Source organism: Zea mays, chromosome 6, assembly GCF_902167145.1.
Source record: "Zea mays cultivar B73 chromosome 6, Zm-B73-REFERENCE-NAM-5.0, whole genome shotgun sequence".
Lineage (NCBI taxonomy): Eukaryota > Viridiplantae > Streptophyta > Magnoliopsida > Poales > Poaceae > Zea > Zea mays.
The window spans coordinates 145,652,237-145,673,144 of NC_050101.1; the positions used below are offsets into that span (position 1 = coordinate 145,652,237).

Genomic DNA, 20,908 nt, shown 5'->3' on the forward strand with positions numbered 1-20,908 from the left:
CCCCAACGTCGGCCACAAGTGCCTCATGGCAAAGGACGGCAAACGGAAGAAGGTTAAATCTAACTCCTCCACTAAATATGAGTCTTCTAGTGATGATAATGCTAGTGATGAGGAAGATAATTTGCGTACCCTTTTTGCCAACCTCAACATGCAACAAAAGGAGAAACTTAATGAATTAATTAGTGCTATTCATGAAAAGGATGACCTTTTGGACACCCAAGAGGACTTCCTTATTAAAGAAAATAAGAAGCATGTTAAGGTTAAAAATGCTTATGCTCTAGAAATTGAGAAATGTCAAAAATTATCTAGTGAGCTAAGCACTTGCCATGAAACAATAGACAACCTTAGAAATGAAAATGCTAATTTGTTAGCTAAGGTTGATTCTCATGTTTGCAATGTTTCAATTCCCAACCCTAGAGATAATAATGATGATTTGCTTGCTAGGATTGAAGAATTGAACATTTCTCTTGCTAGTCTTAGATTAGAAAATGAAAATTTGATTGCTAAGGCTAAAGATTTTGATGTTTGCAAAGTTACAATTTCCGATCTTAGAGATAAAAATGATATTCTACATGCTAAGATTGTTGAACTTAATTCTTGCAAATCCTCTACATCTACTGTTGAGCACACTTCTATTTGCACTAGATGTAGAGATATTGATGTTAATGCTATTCATGATCACATGACTTTAATTAAGCAACAAAATGATCATATAGCAAAATTAGATGCTAAAATTGCCGAGCATAACTTAGAAAATGAAAAATTTAAATTTGCTAGAAGTATGCTCTATAATGGGAGACGCCCGGGCATCAAGGATGGCATTGGCTTCCAAAGGGGAGACAATGTCAAAATTAGTGCCCCTCCTAAAAGATTGTCCAACTTTGTTAAGGGCAAGGCTCCCATGCCTCAGGATAACGAGGGTTACATTTTATACCCTGCCGGCTATCCCGAGGACAAAATTAGGAAAATTCACTCTAGGAAGTCTCACTCTGGTTCTAACCATGCTTTTATGTATAAGAGTGAGACATCTAGCTCTAGGCAACCAACCCGTGCTAAGTTGCCTAAAAAGAAAATTCCTAGTGCATCAAATGAACAAAGCATTTCATTTAAAACTTTTGATGCATCTTATGTTTTGACTAACAAATCCGGCAAGGTAGTTGCCAAATATGTTGGGGGCAAGCACAAGGGCTCCAAGACTTGTGTTTGGGTACCCAAAGTTCTTGTGTCTAATGCCAAAGGACCCAAAACCATTTGGGTACCTAAAGTCAAGAACTAAACTTGTTTTGTAGGTTTATGCATCCGGGGGCTCAAGTTGGATACTCGACAGCGGGTGCACAAACCACATGACAGGGAAGAAGAAGATGTTCTCCTCCTACGAGAAAAACCAAGATCCCCAACGAGCTATCACATTCGGGGATGGAAATCAAGGTTTGGTCAGAGGTTTGGGTAAAATTGCTATATCTCCTGACCATTCCATTTCCAATGTTTTTCTTGTTGATTCTTTAGATTACAACTTGCTTTCTGTTTCTCAATTATGTCAAATGGGCTACAACTGTCTATTCACTGATATAGGTGTCACTGTCTTTAGAAGAAGTGATGATTCAATAGCATTTAAGGGAGTGTTAGAGGGTCAGCTATACTTGGTAGATTTTGATAGAGCTGAACTCGACACTTGCTTAATTGCTAAGACTAACATGGGCTGGCTCTGGCACCGCCGACTAGCTCATGTTGGGATGAAGAATCTTCATAAGCTTCTAAAGGGAGAACACATTTTAGGACTAACAAATGTTCATTTTGAGAAAGACAGGATTTGTAGCGCATGCCAAGCAGGAAAGCAAGTTGGCACTCATCATCCGCACAAGAACATAATGACGACCGACAGGCCACTGGAGCTCCTACATATGGATCTATTCGGCCCGATCGCTTACATAAGCATCGGTGGGAGTAAGTACTGTCTAGTTATTGTGGATGATTATTCTCGCTTCACTTGGGTATTCTTTTTACAGGAAAAATCTCAAACCCAAGAGACCTTAAAGGGATTCTTGAGACGGGCTCAAAATGAGTTCGGCTTAAGGATCAAGAAAATAAGAAGCGACAACGGAACGGAGTTCAAGAATTCTCAAATTGAAGGCTTCCTTGAGGAGGAGGGCATCAAGCATGAGTTCTCTTCTCCCTACACGCCACAACAAAATGGTGTAGTGGAGAGGAAGAATCGAACTCTATTGGACATGGCAAGAACCATGCTTGATGAGTACAAGACTTCGGATCGGTTTTGGGCCGAGGCGGTCAACACCGCTTGCTACGCCATCAACCGGTTATATCTACACCGAATCCTCAAGAAGACATCATACGAACTCCTTACCGGTAAAAAGCCCAATATTTCATATTTTAGAGTTTTTGGTAGCAAATGCTTTATTCTTGTTAAAAGAGGTAGAAAATCTAAATTTGCTCCTAAAACTGTAGAAGGCTTTTTACTTGGTTATGACTCAAACACAAGGGCATATAGGGTCTTTAACAAGTCCACTGGACTAGTTGAAGTCTCATGTGACGTTGTGTTTGATGAAACTAACGGCTCTCAAGTAGAGCAAGTTGATCTTGATGAGATAGGTGATGAAGAGACTCCGTGCATCGCGCTAAGGAACATGTCCATTGGGGATGTATGTCCTAAGGAATCCGAAGAGCCTCCAAATGCACAAGATCAACCGTCCTCCTCCACGCAAGCATCCCCACCAACTCAAAATGAGGAAGAGGCTCAAGTTGATGAAGAAGAAGATCAATCAAATGAGCCACCTCAAGAAGACGACAATGATCAAGGGGGAGATGCAAATGATCAAGACAAGGAGGATGAAGAGCAAAGGCCGCCACACCCAAGAGTCCACCAAGCAATCCAACGAGATCACCCCGTCGACACCATCCTCGGCGACATTCATAAGGGGGTAACTACTCGATCTCGTGTTGCACATTTTTGTGAACATTACTCGTTTGTTTCCTCTATTGAGCCACACAGGGTAGAGGAAGCACTCCAAGATTCGGATTGGGTGGTGGCGATGCAAGAGGAGCTCAACAACTTCACTAGGAATGAGGTATGACATTTAGTTCCACGTCCTAATCAAAATGTTGTAGGAACCAAATGGGTCTTCCGCAACAAGCAAGATGAGCATGGTGTGGTGACAAGGAACAAAGCTCGACTTGTGGCCAAGGGATACTCCCAAGTCGAAGGTTTGGATTTCGGTGAAACCTATGCACCCGTAGCTAGGCTTGAGTCAATTCGCATATTATTGGCCTATGCTACTTACCATGGCTTTAAGCTTTATCAAATGGACGTGAAAAGTGCCTTCCTCAATGGACCAATCAAGGAAGAGGTCTATGTTGAGCAACCTCCCGGTTTTGAAGACAGTGAGTACCCTAACCATGTCTATAAGCTCTCTAAGGCGCTTTATGGGCTCAAGCAAGCCCCAAGAGCATGGTATGAATGCCTTAGAGATTTCCTTATTGCTAATGGCTTCAAAGTCGGAAAGGCCGATCCTACGCTCTTTACTAAAACTCTTGAGAATGATTTGTTTGTATGCCAAATCTATGTTGATGATATTATATTTGGGTCTACTAACGAATCTACTTGTGAAGAGTTTAGTAGGATCATGACACAAAAGTTCGAGATGTCTATGATGGGGGAGTTGAAGTATTTCTTGGGATTTCAAGTGAAGCAACTCAAAGAGGGCACCTTCCTAAGCCAAACCAAGTACACTCAAGATATACTAAGCAAGTTTGGAATGAAGGATGCCAAGCCCATCAAGACACCCATGGGAACCAATGGACATCTCGACCTCGACACGGGAGGTAAGTCCGTGGATCAAAAGGTATACCGGTCGATGATAGGTTCTTTACTCTATTTATGTGCATCTCGACCGGACATTATGCTTTCCGTATGCATGTGTGCAAGATTCCAATCCGACCCTAAGGAATCCCACCTTACGGCCGTAAAACGAATCTTGAGATATTTGGCTTATACTCCTAAGTTTGGGCTTTGGTACCCTCGGGGATCCACATTTGATTTAATTGGTTATTCGGATGCCGATTGGGCGGGGTGTAAAATCAATAGGAAGAGCACATCGGGGACTTGCCAGTTCTTGGGAAGATCCTTGGTGTCTTGGGCTTCAAAGAAGCAAAATTCGGTCGCTCTTTCCACCGCCGAAGCCGAGTACATTGCCGCAGGCCATTGTTGCGCGCAATTGCTTTGGATGAGGCAAACCATGCGGGACTACGGTTACAAATTGACCAAAGTCCCTTTGCTATGTGATAATGAGAGTGCAATCAAAATGGCCGACAATCCCGTCGAGCATAGTCGCACTAAGCACATAGCCATCCGGTATCATTTTCTTAGGGATCACCAACAAAAGGGAGATATCGAAATTTCTTACATTAACACTAAAGATCAATTAGCCGATATCTTTACCAAACCACTTGATGAACAAACTTTTACCAAACTTAGGCATGAGCTCAACATTCTTGATTCACGCAATTTCTTTTGCTAGATTGCACACATAGCTCATTTATATACCTTTGATCATATCTCTTTTATATGCTATGACTAATGTGTTTTCAAGTCTATCTCAAACCAAGTCATAGGTATATTGAAAGGGAATTGGAGTCTTCGGCAAAGACAAAGGCTTCCACTCCGTAACTCATCCTTCGCCGTCGCTCCAAGAGACTCTCCATCTTTGGGGGAGAAAGCAAAAGGACTTCGTCTTTGGTATAATCTTAACTCATTTATTTATGACCAAAGGGGAAGATAGCACTTCGAGGGCTCTAATGATTCCGTTTTTGGCGATTCATGCCAAAGGGGGAGAAAGTAAGAGCCCAAAGCAAAAGGACCGCACCACCACCAATTTCAAAAACTTAAGTGTTGAATATTTTGAATATTTTCAATTGGTATCCTATTGTGTTCAAAAGAGGGAGAAAGTAGTATTTCAAAATGATATATCAAAACCCTCTTGAACACTAAGAGGAGAATCTCTTTTAGGGGGAGTTTTGTTTAGTCAAAGGAAAAGCATTTGAAACAGGGGGAGAAAATTTCAAATCTTGAAAATGCTTCTCAAAATCTTATTCATTTGCCTTTGACTAATTGCAAAAGAACTTTGAAATGGATTTACAAAAGATTTTGCAAAAACAAAACATGTGGTGCAAACGTGGTCCAAAATGTTATATAAGAATGAAACAATCCATGCATATCTTGTAAGTATTTATATTGGCTCAAATTCTAAGCAACCTTTACACTTACATTATGCAAACTAGTTCAATTATGCACTTCTATATTTGCTTTGGTTTGTGTTGGCATCAATCACCAAAAAGGGGGAGATTGAAAGGGAATTAGGCTTACACCTAGTCCCTAATTATTTTGGTGGTTGAATTGCCCAACACAAACAATTAGACTAACTAGTTTGCCCAAGTGTATAGATTATACAGGTGTAAAAGGTTCACACTCAGCCAATAAAAAGACCAAGTTTTGGATTCAACAAAGGAGCAAAGTGGCAACCGAAGGCCCTTTGGTCTGGGTGCACCGGACTGTCCGGTGTACACCGGACAGTGTCCGGTGCACCACCGGACAGTGTCCGGTGCACCAGAGGACTCCAACTTGAACTCGCCACCTTCGGGAATTTCCAGAGGCACTCGCGCTATAATTCACCGGACTGTCCGGTGTACACCGGACAGTGTCCGGTGCGCCAAGGAAGAACGGCCTCAGGAACTCGTCAGCTTTGGGAAACTCCAACGGCTAGTCCGCTAAAATTCACCGGACATGTCCGGTGTGCACCGGACTGTCCGGTGCAACTCCGGAGCAACGGCTAGTCGGCGCCAACGGCTACCTGCGGCGCATTAAATGCGCGCGCAGCGCGCGCAGAAGTCAGGCGCGCCTATTCTAGCACACCGGACAGCAAACAGTGCTTGTCCGGTGTGCACCGGACACCCAGGCGGGCCCACAAGACAGAAGCTCCAATGGTCAGAATCCAACGGCAGTGATGACGTGGCGGGGGCACCGGACATGTCCGGTGTGCACCGGACTGTCCAGTGCGCCATCGAGCAGACAGCCTCCCAACGGCCACATTTGGTGGTTGGGGCTATAAATACCCCAACCACCCCACCATTCATTGCATCCAAGTTTTCCACTTCCCAACTACTACAAGAGCTCTAGCATTCAATTCTAGACACACCAAAGAGATCAAATCCTCTCCAAATTCCACACAACGCCATAGTGACTAGAGAGAGTGATTTGCTTGTGTTCTTACGAGCTCTTGCGCTTGGATTGCTTTCTTCTTTCTTGATTCTTTCATTGCGATCAATCTCACTTGTAATTGAGGCAAGAGACACCAAACTTGTGGTGGTCCTTGTAGGAACTTTGTGTTCCAAGTGATTGAGAAGAGAAAGCTCACTCGATCCGTGGGATCGTCTGAGAGAGGGAAGGGTTGAAAGAGACCCGGCCTTTGTGGCCTCCTCAACGGGGAGTAGGTTTGCGAGAACCGAACCTCGGTAAAACAAATCCGCGTGTCTCACTCTTCATTTGCTTGTGATTTGTTTTTGGGCTCTCTCTCGCGGACTCGTTTCTTTATTACTAACGCTAACACCGGCTTGTAGTTGTGTTTAAATTTGTAAATTTCAGTTTCGCCCTATTCACCCCCCCTCTAGGCGACTATCAGAAGCAAACCCTTCTACCACACCTGTTCATTCATTTTCTCAGCTCTGGCATTATTCTTTTGAATGTTTGTGGTGTTGCAGTGATTGTGAAACATTGAACTCTTTTTCTCATCTTTGATTGAACTATGCAGCCTCCAAGGTTCAGTCTCTACAATGCTGACAAACCAATGTATACATCACGGAGAAACCTACCACACCTGTTCGATGCGGCTGGTGGGCCGAGGTGACGAGTATCTACCTGATGAAGGTCGCGGCGGGTCGATGAAGGGGGTGAACTTGGGGATCTTGACCCCAGCAACGTTCTCCTAGCAGGAGCAGACGCTGATGGATGCAGCATGGACGGACTGGAGGACGACATGGCAGGCGACGTATTGTTGCGCGCACCAGAGGTCTACACACGCGGGGGGAGGGGGCATCACATCGGTGACATCGCGAGCGTGGACGAGGGGGGCATCGAGCGGGCGTCACGGTGATGCCAGACCTTGTAGGCGGTCTCGACACCAAAGCACGACACAACGAGAGGGAGGCAAAGCGGCGGAAGGAGAAGGTGAGGCACACCTATAGTGACCCGTACGCGGTCGCTCTTGTTGCAGAGCTTGTAGCCTTGTAGAGGTGGAGCAGCTGCCGGAGCCCAAACAAGAAAAGGAAGAAGAAACAAATGGAATCTAGAGAAGCAAGAACACTGACAGCACAACGCATGCCTAGGAGAAGCAGCAGAAGAAGGAACCCGCTACGCTAGGGATCTCATCTCAGACGATCATGGCGAAGCAAGCGAGCGTGAGCCCACCGTCGGGCTCGGCGACGGTGGCGGAACGCGACCACGGGGAAGGGGATGCGGAGCTGGCCCCGACGAGCGTACCTGTACTCCTGCGCGGCGCGACGCGGCGGAGCAGCTCGACGATGGGCGGGCGGCCCAGCAGCTCAGCAGGGATGACGAATCGCTGCGTATCCTCCCCCTCCGCGCCGACCACCACAGGCACGTGCCCCGCCGGCACCTTCCCGCAGGTGGCCCCCGGCAACGCCGACACCGGCTTCACCACGGCGCCCGGCGCCACCCTACACACCCCCATGGACACGCACCGGAGCAGTGCAAGTCTACAGCGACAGGACGAGGAGGAGAGGTGAGGCACAACACAACGCGGGCGGGGAGGGAGGGAAGCGGGCAGCGGGGACGTGTGTTCTGTGGGCGTTGCTATATAACCCCCGGCTACACGCGAGGATGGCGGGGCGGCCGCGCAGATCCATGAATGGTGCCTTCCATCTAGAGAGAACGTGGTGGGGGCGAGGATGGTGTCGCCGATGGAAGGGGACCGCGGGGAGCGGGGCGAGGATGGCGACGTGGTGGTGAAGCGGGGCGTGGAGAAAGACAGAAAGCGCGGCGTGCGGGCGAGACGCAGTTTGGGCAGAACAGTGCACCATCCCAGGTGTGGACGCCTACATTAGGCACTTAAGTATTAGTAGAGATGTTGTTTTATTTCAGTATATTATATTTTAGGTGTCTAAATTTTAAGATGATTTTGTAACACTCTTGTACCACCGAATAGTATAAGTAAAATGTTGCTTTTGTGATTTATTATTTTGTATTTATGGTATGACATATTAAATTTTGATCTCCATTAAACTATAAAAATAATCGTAAGGTATTAATTGTCTTGTACCAACTTTTTTTAAGTTCACCTAAGGGTTAGTTTTTCTTTTTCTTGAAACGTCGAAATGGCCGTTTTGGGCAAAAGCCACTCTGAGCCCAGTTACGAGCATTAGCGCAGACCAACAGTGACCAACCACATGGTTTTTGGTGGAAGTTGGGCCCGTTGGCCCATTTCTGAATGCTGCAAAGGAATGTGCTGCCAAAGTGCAGGACACGTCAGTGAAGAAGCGACCCTGTTTGTTTCACCATTTTTGCTGATTCTGTCAATCAGAAACTGTTGTGCACTCCAAATGCTCAGCTTTTCAACTAGTTTTTATAAAAATCGCTTAAGTGAAAATTGTCTATAATTAACGTGAATAAATAATCGATCGAATCTCTGTCTTTTTCTAAATCCTAAACCCTTTAAACCCATTTATCTACATAATCCTCACAATACTTAGATTCTGGCCAAAGATAGATTCTTAAAAGAGTCCAAAAAAAGCTAAAACAAACAGACATGCCCAGACAGACTCCCCTGAACCGGCACAACCAAACTTTTAAAAAGTCCCCTCCTTTTCCGGCCCTCGTGTTTTTAATTTATTCGATGCAAGCTACTATGCAGTATGCATCCTACACTCTATAGGCCTATAGCACGCTATACCAACAGTACATGCGTCGGTTATTGGGACGGAGCTGCACATGCGCCGCGCGGGTATCCATTGGTCGGCCGGTTCAGATGGCGCCGACACCGTACGTTGTCTCTCGGGCGGCCTCACCTGTTGCCGTCCAAATCTCTACTACCTTATAAGGGTCCAACGAGGGCGTCCACCCTATTCACCGTGCCCCCGCTCCCGTCATCCCCGCCGAGTTGCCAGCCAAGTCGCCCCGCGCCGCTCCATTCTCGCCTTCACGCCCTGCCTCCCACCCCTTTCCCCATGTACGCACCCCGTCCCCAATTCCTCCCGCTTCGCTCGCTATGGCAAGACTACCGCGGCCGCCCTCCACCCCCGATGCATCCATTTAAAGGGTCTGATCTGTGGACATCGCAACAATGGAGGCGCTCCATCCTCCCAGGCATCTCCGCCGGCGACTGGTACTGTCCATCCTGCCGCGCCCCGCCCACATCTTACATGCCCCTGCCTCCGTCACCAATGACGCGCCAAACATCCTCCCCACGGTGGCGTCGCCGTCGACTGCGCCCTCCTTCCATCCTCGCTCCCACGTCTCGCCCGCGATCCACAGGAGTTGCGCCCGCCATCCACGCTCCGCATATCGCGCCACCCTTCCATCACTTCCTCCTTGCCTTCCATGCCTCGCGCACGCTCTTTTCAGCCGTCGTGCAGCTCTCGCTCTCGGCCACCTCTGTCGTGAAGTTCCTCTGTCTCTTCTCTTCCTCCCGGCGCATCGGGCTTGCCTTCCAGCTTCGCCTCAATCCACTCATCGGTGACTCCGAGTGGCTTGTCGTCGACGAGGCGGAAACTGAAGCGGAGGCGCCTATGCCGGTGCCGACCCACCACAAGTAGCTCCTTGCCGCCACCTCCTACCTCGACATGCTCACAACGATGCCTCCCGCAACCGCCCGTACAACCTCGCCATCGACGCCACGGTCATGGACCCCACCTTCCGCGTCCTCGACATTGGGTGAGCCGTGAGCCTTCATTTTGCTTCAGTTTCAGCGCCCCAAAGGTTGGATTGGATTTGGCTCCAGCTCCTAAGGATGATAATGCTCAGGTACGATTAATCCAGATCTCCCCCTCCTCCACTGAAATCATCCTCTAGAATCTCCCGATCTTTACTCTGCCAAAGATCCTATACACGCGCGGCTATTTGTAGCGTCTGCCCTGCCCTGCCCGGCCTCGTGGAAAGGCGCTCCGCTCTTGGCTCTCCCCACCTGCGGGCAGGGGCTGTTGGTTCGGGGGGGAAGCAGTCAAATCCACCTGCGGCTGAATCGGGGGAGAGGGGGCGCATGGCGGAGGAGGACAGGCAACAGCGGCGGCGGTTCGCGAACCTGCGCAGTGTCCAGTGTCAGATCGATCTCAGCATCCTGCCGGCGTCGCCCGGGGCCTCCGTCGACAAGCTCCGCCACGCCGCCGCGGATTCGCGGAGGAGGTGAGGCTGATTTGCCCACTGGCTGTTTGGTGCGGTTCTTGTCGTCATGAATCTCTTCTCTTGTTTGTGTGTTTGGCTGTTGTTCTCGTCCTCTCATGACTATGACGAGAGAGAGAAAAAATGGGTAAAAAAATTGTCTTTTGCCAAGGAAACATTGCAATAATTAAGAGTTAATGCTTCCAATCGTATTACAGTATCAAGAAACAACTCGTTGGAAATTTGCATATCTGGTTAAAGGTTATTTTATTGTTCACGTGGCTATGAATTTCGATGAGACAAATTGCCGCTGAACGGCTGGTTGCTGAAGTTGTCAACTTGTCATCTTTATATGATTGGGCCAAGGGTTCTTTCAACTGATCTAGGTGTTTCTGGTTTCTTGTAGGTATGTTAGTTTGAGGCGCCGCCTTATGGTAGACCCGCATCTTCCAAAGGAGGAGGACAGATCATCCAACCTTGTTGTTGACAACCCGCTCTCTCAGAACCCAGGTATTTTTGTGCTAGACATGATTTCATGACCAGAATGATAAGCATGAAATTTTGATGATATATCTTCTGAATGTAGTTGTTTATTTTGTTTGCTACCCGTTTACTTTTGACAAGCCTTAATAATTAATGTTAGTGGGAACTACTATGTTTATTTTGCATCGTCATCGTAGATTCCTTATTTCTTCAATGTAATCCTAATTTATGTCAACCCTATGCGCCCTTATGAAATTGCTGTGAAAATAATGTTGTTCTAATATTTAACAGCTGTATATTTTAGTAAAAAAAGATCATAATAGGCACTCACAAAATAAATAAATAAATATGCTTACAAGTTCCCTCTATTTCCTTTTACACTTCACTGGTCCAGCTAATGAATGTAGCATAGAGGTTCCTGGTGTTTTAAATGTTCAAAGGCTTCAGCAGTTGCTTCTCACCTTGGCTACTCTAATAAAAAGGGTAAGTTTGCCCTTGCTTTCTTCTTAAACACTTACTGTAATTACAGAGTGCATTGATTTGGAGTGTCTCCCTCTTTGATGTAGGAACTATGTGACTCATCTTTTCTGGTGATTGGATATATAATGAAAAAAATCCTGTGAGGAAGACTTCGCAAGGGCAAGTTACTTTAGAGTTTACAGTGTAAATGAATATTAACAGCTACTTATGTATTGTTTAACAACATGAACATCACGCTTTTTCATCTTGCTTACTTACAGAGATGTGGTTCTGTCACTTCTGTGACCGTTGCCGTGTACGGAGACGAGGACAAGCCAGCGCTTATAATGTTTACAGAGATGTGGTTCTGTGACTGTTGCCGTGTACTCAGGCTTTATTTCAACAAGATTTAAATATGAGATGTAGAGTGATTGATGTACATCACTTCACTAATCATGAAATATGTAGAAGGCGAAACTACTAGCCATATATGATATGCATAATCCGTGTGGTAAACATTATTAATATCACACAAATAATTTGTAATGGATTTTGCATTATCATAGTGATTGTTGTCGTTCCGTTTTTATGTTTCATACAATTTTTTTTACTCCCGTCGCAACGCACGGGCACTCACCTAGTGGTGTCTATAGGGCCGATTCGTAAGAAGTTGTCGCTCACCCTCGATTCACGCTAGAGCCAAGTGGTGTCTAGGGGCCAATTCTTCACCACTCCAGCCACGATCATTTATAATGTAATTACATCCGGCCGTCCGCAAGCCGTTCGTTTTTTGATTACAGTCATACTACAATGAACAAGCTCTCTATAATGTAACTATTAAACTTTTGATCACCAAGTTATATAGGTGATGCCGATCACAAGCACATACTCTCATTGTTGGATCTTTTATGGGCTTGGCCCATTTATTAAATAAACTCTATGGTGTGTAATGGTGGAGAATACCAATAGTACCACATTGGAAGTCCAAGGGTCTTTTGCCTTGACTTATATGGTGGGATTTATTCCACTTAACTTGAGAAGTCAAGAAATGGACAAGGGCGTGCCACACGCGCGCGCGCGCCGCCGCCGCCGCCGCCGGCGGGGCCGGGCGTGGCGTAAGCTAGCCGAGTGACCCTTCTCCTTCAGCTGCCGACTCATGGCGTGACTCGGTGACCTTTCTCCTTCAGCTTCCCTCTGCGAGAGGTTAAATAGAGGAGCACCCCTGTCACTCGGTACACGCGAGAACACTTTCAGAATCACAATCCAGCCGCCGAGTGAGGGTGTTTCCATCTCGTGACTCTGCGCGCACGGAGAAGCGAGAGGGCAGGTGCCTCCGAAGCCGGTGCCGTTCGAGACCTTGCACGGGGGATCGGCAATTAGGTTTCTGGGGAGCGTCTACGCGACTGCCCAAAACATCTCCAACATGACAAAAGAAGCTGGTCAAGGATCTGGATCATCAGAGCGCATCGGAGGGTATGATCGTTTTATTTACTTACTGTTATGTGTTCTGGATATTATATATGTTTCATATATTCATCTATGCTGCTTCATATGTAGGAATGATTTTATCTTATCTGTTCTGTCTTATTGTAATATGGTAGATCTGTCTGTTTTAATTTCACAGTCATGCTGTTTGTGTTTCTATCTGTTTATTTTCAATTGTTCAGTCAGTTTACATGTTTATCTTATTTATATGATTTATATAATTCATATGCTTTATGTTCTCATAATCCATATTGTTATGGATATATTTGATGTCATGATTAATTATCTTTTATATGTCATCATCATAATATTAATTTATGGAATTAAAATGATACGGAAAATGCCTATAATTCTAACAATCCAAAAACCTAATGTTAGGCATTTTTCTGTCAGAGGTTTTGCTGCTGTGCTAAAGCCTGATCCTTTTGATGGTAAAAACTTCTTGATATGGAAAGCTAAAATGGAATCGTGGCTAACTGCAATGTCTTGTTTTCATGCCGCTGAGAGCAAGCCTGCCAACTTACCTCCTGAGGATGAGGCTAAGTTTAAGGCTGAAGACAACCTCTTTCGAGGTGCAGTGATTAGCGCACTTGACACAAAATTCCAGAAAAGCTATATCATCCTTCCCACGGGGAAAGAGCTGTGGGATGCTCTTGTTGGAAAGTTTGGAGTTACTGACGTTGGTAGCGAGCTGTATCTCATGGAGCAGCTGTATGACTACAAGATGGTTGAGAACCGATCTATAGTGGAACAGGCTCATGAGTTTCAGGCACTAGCTAAGGAACTCGAACTTTTTCCTTGTCCTTTGCCTGACAAGTTTGTGGCTGGCGGTATAATCGCCAAGTTACCACCTTCTTGGAAGGACTTTGCTACCTCTCTCAAACATAAGAGACAAGAGTTCAATGTGGAAGAGCTCATTGGTACTCTTGATGTTGAGGAAAGAGCTAGAACAAAGGACAATGGAAAAGGTGTGGAGACCTCTACTGCTAATGTGGTGCAGAAGAGAAACTTCCGCAAGTTTAACAAGAAGAAAAACCAGAACAAACAAGAGAATGCAAATAAACCTGTTCAAACAGCACCGTTTAAAAAGAAGAACAACAATAACAAGGGAAAGGGAGGATGCTTTGTCTGTGGCAGTGATCAACATTGGGCAAGAGAGTGCCCTGATCGCAAGTTCACTCAAGACAAGAAATCAGCTCATGTTGTAATCACTGAAACTGAAGGAGGAACATCTGGGTATGGTAATTCTTTACCATTTGTTCTTTCAGTCTGTAATTCACCTGAGTGGTGGATGGACAGTGGTGCAAACATTCATGTGTGTGCTGATGCCTCTATGTTCACTTCCTATCAGGTCGAGAGGTCTGGCGCCTTGTTGATGGGAAATGGGTCGCGTGCTCATGTTCTTGGTGTTGGTACGGTCATTCTGAAGTTTACTTCGGGAAAGACGGTGTCATTGAAGAGCGTGCAGCATGTGCCCTCTATCAAGAAGAATCTCATTAGCGCTTCTATGCTATGTCGAGATGGATACAAAGTTGTTCTTGAGTCTAATAAATGTGTTGTGTCGATACATGGTACTTTTGTTGGTAAAGGATATGACTGCGGAGGCTTGTTCCGCTTATCACTGCATGATGTGTGTAATAAAATGGTGAATTCTGTTAATTTTTCTGATGAGTCAGATTTATGGCATTCATGTTTTTGTCATGCAAGTTTTGGCTGTCTTATGCGGTTAGCAAATATAAATTTAATTCCTAAATTTAACTTGGTCAAAAAGTCTAAGTGCCATGTGTGTGTTGAATCAAAACAACCCCGCAAGCCACACAAGGCTGCTGAGGCGAGGAGTTTGGCACCTCTAGAACTTGTTCATTCTGATCTGTGCGAGATGAATGGAATTTTGACCAAAGGTGGTAAAAGATACTTTCTCACTCTTATAGATGACTCCACTAGATTTTGTTATGTGTATCTCTTAAAAACAAAAGATGAAGCGTTCAATTATTTTAAGGCCTATAAAGCTGAAGTTGAGAACCAACTTGAGAGGAAAATAAAACGGTTAAGGTCTGATCGAGGTGGAGAATATTTCTCTAATGTGTTCGATGAGTTCTGCGTGGAACATGGTATTATTCATGAGAGGACACCGCCATTCTCACCGCAATCCAATGGGATTGCTGAAAGGAAAAACCGCACTCTAACAGATTTGGTGAATGCCATGTTGAGTACAGCGGGATTATCCAAGGCATGGTGGGGTGAGGCGATTTTGACAGCATGTCATGTCCTGAATAGAGTTCCAACAAAGAACAAAGAGATCACTCCATTTGAGGAATGGGAAAAGAGAAGATTAAATCTCTCATATTTGCGCACTTGGGGTTGCTTGGCTAAAGTGAATGTGCCAATCAACAAAAAGCGTAAACTTGGGCCTAAAACTGTTGATTGTGTATTCCTTGGGTACTCTTTTCACAGCACTGGGTATAGGTTCTTAATTATAAAATCCGATGTGCCTGATATGTATGTTGATACTATCATGGAATCAAGAGACGCAACATTTTTTGAGAATGAGTTTCCCATGAAGAATACACCTAGTTATACAAGTCATGAGACTATAATTCCCCATGAGCACGAACTGTCGATTCCTATAGATCATGCTGAGGATTCTCACGTGCACATCCCTGAGGAGGATGACACTATAGTCACTCGAAAGAGCAAGAGACAGAGGGTTGCAAAATCCTTTGGTAATGACTTTATAGTGTACCTTGTGGAAGACACACCATCTACCATTAGTGAGGCATATTCCTCTCCTGATGCTGACTTATGGAAAGAAGCAGTAAGGAGTGAGATGGAATCTATTATGTCTAATGGAACTTGGGAGGTCGTTGACCGTCCTTATGGTTGTCAACCTATAGGTTGCAAATGGATCTTCAAGAAAAAGCTTAGGCCTGATGGTACAATCGAAAGGTACAAGGCAAGGCTTGTGGCCAAAGGGTATACCCAAAAGGAGGGTGAAGATTTCTTTGATACCTACTCACCAGTGGCTCGATTGACTACGATTCGCACATTAATAGCCGTGGCAGCCTTTTATGGTCTTATCATTCATCAGATGGATGTTAAGACAGCTTTCCTTAATGGAGAGTTGGATGAGGAGATCTATATGGATCAGCCAGAAGGGTTTATTGCGGATGGTCAAGAGAACAAGGTGTGCAGGTTGATAAAATCATTGTATGGCCTAAAACAAGCACCTAAGCAATGGCATGAAAAGTTTGATAATACTCTTACAACAGCTGGTTTTGTTGTAAATGAATCTGACACGTGTGTATACTATCGGTATGGTGGGGGTGAGTCTGTTATGCTGTGCCTTTATGTTGATGACATTTTGATCTTTGGATCAAATCTCAATGTGATTGAGGAAGTTAAAAATCTTCTATCGAGCAATTTCGAGATGAAAGATTTGGGAGAGGCTGATGTCATTCTAAACATCAAGCTTGTTAGAGAAGCTGATGGTGGGGTAACTTTGTTACAATCCCATTATGTGGAAAAGGTATTGAGTCGCTTTGGTTTTAGTGACTGTGATCCTGCTCCAACACCTTATGACCCTAGTGTGCTATTAAGAAAGAATCGGAGAATAGCAAGGGATCAATTGACATACTCCCAGATCATTGGCTCGCTCATGTACCTTGCAAGTGCAACAAGGCCAGACATCTCTTATGCTGTGAGTAAGCTAAGTCGGTTTGTGTCGAAACCAGGAGATGATCACTGGCGTGCTCTTGAGAGAGTGTTGCGATATTTGAAAGGTACTATGACATACGGTATTCATTATACCGGAAACCCAAAAGTGCTGGAAGGCTATTGTGATGCCAACTGGATTTCTGATGCTGATGAGCTTTATGCCACAAGCGGATATGTGTTTCTGTTTGGAGGTGGCGCTGTTTCCTGGAAGTCTTGCAAGCAGACTATCTTAACAAAGTCTATAATGGAAGCAGAACTCGCAGCATTAGACACTGCTGGGGCTGAGGCCGAGTGGCTTCGTGATTTCCTATTGGACTTACCGGTAGTTGAAAAACCGATACCGGTTATTTCCATGAACTGTGACAACCAAACAGTGATAACAAAGGTCAACAGTTCTAGTAATAACATGAAGTCTACAAGGCATGTTAAGAGGAGATTGAAATCTGTCAGAAAGTTGAAAAACTCCGGAGTTATAACTGTGGATTATGTCCACACATCAAATAATCTGGCAGATCAATTCACTAAGGGTCTATCACGCAATGTGATAGAAAGTGCATCGAGGGAAATGGGTATGAGACCCATGTGAGATCTACTCTAGTGGTAACCTGCTCTATGTGATCGGAGATCCCGTGAAGTAGAGTGGAGAAACAAGCTAGGAGTAGATTGTGAGGAAAGATCCCTTCTTTAACTCATTTCTGATGCACATCTTTCCTATCTGTAAGGCAGGATGCTTTTTACCTTAATGTATTCCAAGAGTCTTATAAAGGTGAGATGTTGTCCTACAGAACATCTTCAGAGGAATACACCTATATGAGTCAGACTGCTAGTCACAGTCTATGGGACTTGGGTAATCCCTAAATACTCATGAAAGGCACTGAAGTGTGACTTATATGCTTCTAAACAGCGGGAATACCCTTTTGCAGCCTAGTATCAACAAAGGATTTGAGTGAATCTTATTTCGCACAAAACTGTCAATTCAAGGCATAGTCCATTGTTCAGTTGTGAATGAGTGAAACTCTTATTCTAGATGGATGTTCAACTTAACAGTCTCCATCGAAACACTGGTATATCAAAGGATTGTGATTCTGATACTTCATCATTACAAACCCTAGAGTTTGGTGGGGATTGTTGGATCTTTTATGGGCTTGGCCCATTTATTGAATAAACTCTATGGTGTGTAATGGTGGAGAATACCAATAGTACGACATTGGAAGTCCAAGGGTCTTTTGCCTTGAATTATATGGTGGGATTTATTCCACTTAACTTGAGAAGTCAAGAAATGGACAAGGGCGTGCCACACGCGCGCGCGCGCCACCGCCGCTGCCGGCCGGGCCGGGCGTGGCGTGGCGTGGCGAGGCGAGGCAGGCAGGCAGGCAGGCAGGCGAGCGGGCGTAGTGTGGTTGTGTTAATTTTTAGCACTCACTAACTGCGTACGTCAGCCGAGTGACCCTGTCTCTTCGTCTGCCGAGTGACCCTGTCTCTTCGTAAGCCAGCCGAGTGGCCCTTCTCCTTCAGCTGCCGACTCATGGCGTGACTCGGCGAGAGCTGGCCGACTCATGACATAACTCGGCTAGAGCTGGCCGACTCTTGGCGTGACTCGGCGGCCTTTCTCCTTCAGCTTCCCTCTGCGAGAGGTTAAATAGAGGAGCACCCCTGTCACTCGGTACACGCGAGAACACTTTCAGAATCACAATCCAGCCGCCGAGTGAGGGTGTTTCCATCTCGTGACTCTGCGCGCACGGAGAAGCGAGAGGGCAGGTGCCTCCGAAGCCGGTGCCGTTCGAGACCTTGCACGGGGGATCGGCAATTAGGTTTCTGGGGAGCGTCTACGCGACTGCCCAAAACATCTCCAACATGACAAAAGAAGCTGGTCAAGGATCTGGATCATCAGAGCGCATCGGAGGGTATGATCGTTTTATTTACTTACTGTTATGTGTTCTGGATATTATATATGTTTCATATATTCATCTATGCTGCTTCATATGTAGGAATGATTTTATCTTATCTGTTCTGTCTTATTGTAATATGGTAGATCTGTCTGTTTTAATTTCACAGTCATGCTGTTTGTGTTTCTATCTGTTTATTTTCAATTGTTCAGTCAGTTTACATGTTTATCTTATTTATATGATTTATATAATTCATATGCTTTATGTTCTCATAATCCATATTGTTATGGATATATTTGATGTCATGATTAATTATCTTTTATATGTCATCATCATAATATTAATTTATGGAATTAAAATGATACGGAAAATGCCTATAAGTCTAACACTCATTTGACTAAAAAGGGTATCAAACTCCTCATCGCCATCAAACCATCCGGATAACGTCAATTACCAAGATTAACAAACACAAATTCGAAGTTGACCTAACAAAGGCTAACAAGAATGGCATGTATATGCATACTTGCTTTTCCCAACAGTAGTACATAGAAGCTCTATAAAGACGGTTGTGAACGTATTTATACTAGACAGTGCTAGGGGATATTAGAAATACTAGTTTTCACAGACGGTTAATTCAGAACCTTCATTGAAAATCGATTTCCACTTATGATCAACGTAATAAAACCGTTATTACTAATAAATTTCGGTAATAATTTCCAGAAAACATATAATGAGTTTTAAAATAGAAAAAAATATTTTAATTCGGGGAGCTCTCGCCCATCTTTTTAGTGTAAAAAAAGCACAGCTACACGGCGGCGGGGAATTGAGAACCCACCAAACCTCACCCTTGCACGAAGCCTCCCATACCACTCCATCCATGACATGTATTGTGCTCAGGTTACAATTATGTTGCCCGCATATTATAATTAACTGAGCGTAAATTGAGTATTTGATTACGTAAATGAGTTCAAACAAAAAAAAGTTGTCAATTACAAAGTTAAATAACTTTTGAAGTTCTACAACTTTTGTTTTGATACCTTTTCCATCCAAGGCCGTTTGCAAAATTTGCATTTTGAATTAATATATTTTAATGCAATTTTTGAGAGTCTATATGGTTTCAAATTTAAAAGTTGTCAACTACAAAGCTTCGTAATTTTTTAGATCTACAACTTTTATTTTGATAATTTAATCATCCAAGATCGTTTGAAAAACACAAAAAAGATAAAAATGATTTCTAGTGGCATTGATTTATAGTGACAGTTTTTTTTAAATAATCACCGCTAGAAATAGCACTGGTGGTTGAACCGAATCCATATATAAAAATTACGTCTTATTACAGGCTTAGAGTTTTTTTCTACTAGTGCAATACACTAACGAGGTACTAGTCTCGTAATTTTTAAATCACAATAACCTCGCTAGGTAAATGCCATAAAGAGGAGCACCATAAGGAGATCGGGTCCATCATATATATATATATATATATATATATATATATATATATATATATATATATATATATATATATATATATATATATATATATATATATATATATATATATATATATATATATATATATATATATATATATATATATATATATATATATATATATATATATATATATATATATATATATATATATATATATATATATATATATATAGGGAGCCCTGGGCTTCTAATAGTTAAAGGAAGACCAGGTCGATCATCCCTACAAACTGGTTCAACCCAGCGCGCCCAACCAGCCTGTCGGGTGCGCCACCTGCCCCACGTCTGTTAGCGCAAAAAAAGGAATGCATGCATGAGTCAAACAAGATCCAATGCATGCGCGTAAATTTAGGAAAAAAATGTGTGGCGTTTTCTATTTTTAAATGCTTTATTTCCTCTATAAATTTAGGATCGCTCTGCAACAGCCATGCAGCTAGACATTTAAGGATCATTTTATGATATATACTGAAACTAAATATGCTACACTATGTAGATAATTATGCAATTCGGTATACTGCGTAAAAATCTGTTACCAGCCGCATGCGCATGAATTTATGATGAAAATAATGTGCAATGAAATGAAATGAATTGCATGCATAAAAACAAAAAATCGTATTTAATGTTTAATTTGCTTCATAAATATAGTATCCCTCCAACAACCATGCAGCTAAACACATTAGAACTAGTTTATGATTTATACTTATACTAATTATACTACATGGTGTAGGTATTTATGCAATTTGATACACTACGTAAAAAAATCTAGCATGTTGTTCACTGGTGGACGCATCTCTAGGTTGGAGCTTAAAAACCTTAAGTTTTAAGCATAAAATCTCTCAGTTATAAGCGTAAATATCTGGCCAATGTGAGAGGTTTATAGCTCTGGTAGGTTGTTATTACGATCCTATTTTTATGGCAGATTCAAAAAATATGGCAGCCGCATGCATGCACTTTCTATTTTTATACAGATCCAAAAATTATGGCAAAATGC

The 20,908-nt window shown here is 43.8% G+C and overlaps 1 long non-coding RNA gene across 1 annotated transcript; it reads left to right on the top strand.

Annotated features, from left to right (window-relative positions):
- Positions 1 to 11,258: 11,258 nt before the first annotated feature.
- On the top strand, positions 11,259 to 11,638 carry LOC103630168 (uncharacterized). The gene is made up of 2 exons (XR_554893.2): positions 11,259 to 11,365; positions 11,449 to 11,638. It is a non-coding gene; the product is annotated as an uncharacterized lncRNA (long non-coding RNA).
- Positions 11,639 to 20,908: the final 9,270 nt, after the last annotated feature.